Raw genomic sequence first — 906 nt, forward strand, 5'->3', positions numbered from 1 at the left:
AAGAGATTCTGCTTAACACAATGGAGGTGGTTTGGCTGCCAGTGAGCCGAATGAGGTACCTTTTTCACATGGTTCCCTGTCATAGAAGTTAAAACATCTTGGGAGCTGTTATAACATGACTTACATAATTATGCAGTTATCCAGACCAAGAGGTTGAAATGATCCTTTTGTGAACTGACTTTATGCCAGTGGAGGCTAGGCATCGTAGATCTCTGCTTTGTTGTACCCTTTCCCATATGACTAAGCATGTCCCTTATGCCAAAGGCAGGTATTGTAGCTGCTAGATGATGCAAACTTTATGCCCAGGGTGTCAAAGATGCAGCCCATAGGCTGGATTTGGCCTGTGGAGCCCTATCATCTGCAGTGTGGCTTGTAGATCTTGGACTGGACCCAAGCATCATGAGTGGCTGTGCCAAACCAGCCCAGTGTGCTGCACATGGTACATGAGGCCAGAACCAGCACATGCTCCATTCAGTGCAAATAAGCCCTATGTACTGGATCTGGCATGTGGGGCCAGTCTGTAGACCCAATCATGCTATTATTCTGGCCTGCAGACTGGCTCTGCACTACTCATCTGCCCCTAGGGCATGATGATTTGACACCCCTGCTTTCTGCCAATAAATAGTTCTTCAATATTATGATGGGATGGTTTTCTGCTGGATACCTCTGACCAGAATACCATCTTTACTCACATACTGCACACATATTTCCCCCAAAATTTAGCCTTCCAAAATTGGGATTTTTTTAAAAGTGGGGAAGCTGATTTTTTTTTTGTCCAAAATAGAAGCAGAGGCATTTCTATTCAGGCAGTGCTGGAGGGCATCAGTTGACTTCATGGCTCATGTAGTTTCATAGTAGCTAGGGTCAGGAGGGACCTGAACAGATCATCTAGCCTGACCCCCTGCC

Source organism: Alligator sinensis, unplaced genomic scaffold (assembly GCF_000455745.1).
Source record: "Alligator sinensis unplaced genomic scaffold, ASM45574v1 scaffold288_1, whole genome shotgun sequence".
NCBI lineage: Eukaryota > Metazoa > Chordata > Crocodylia > Alligatoridae > Alligator > Alligator sinensis.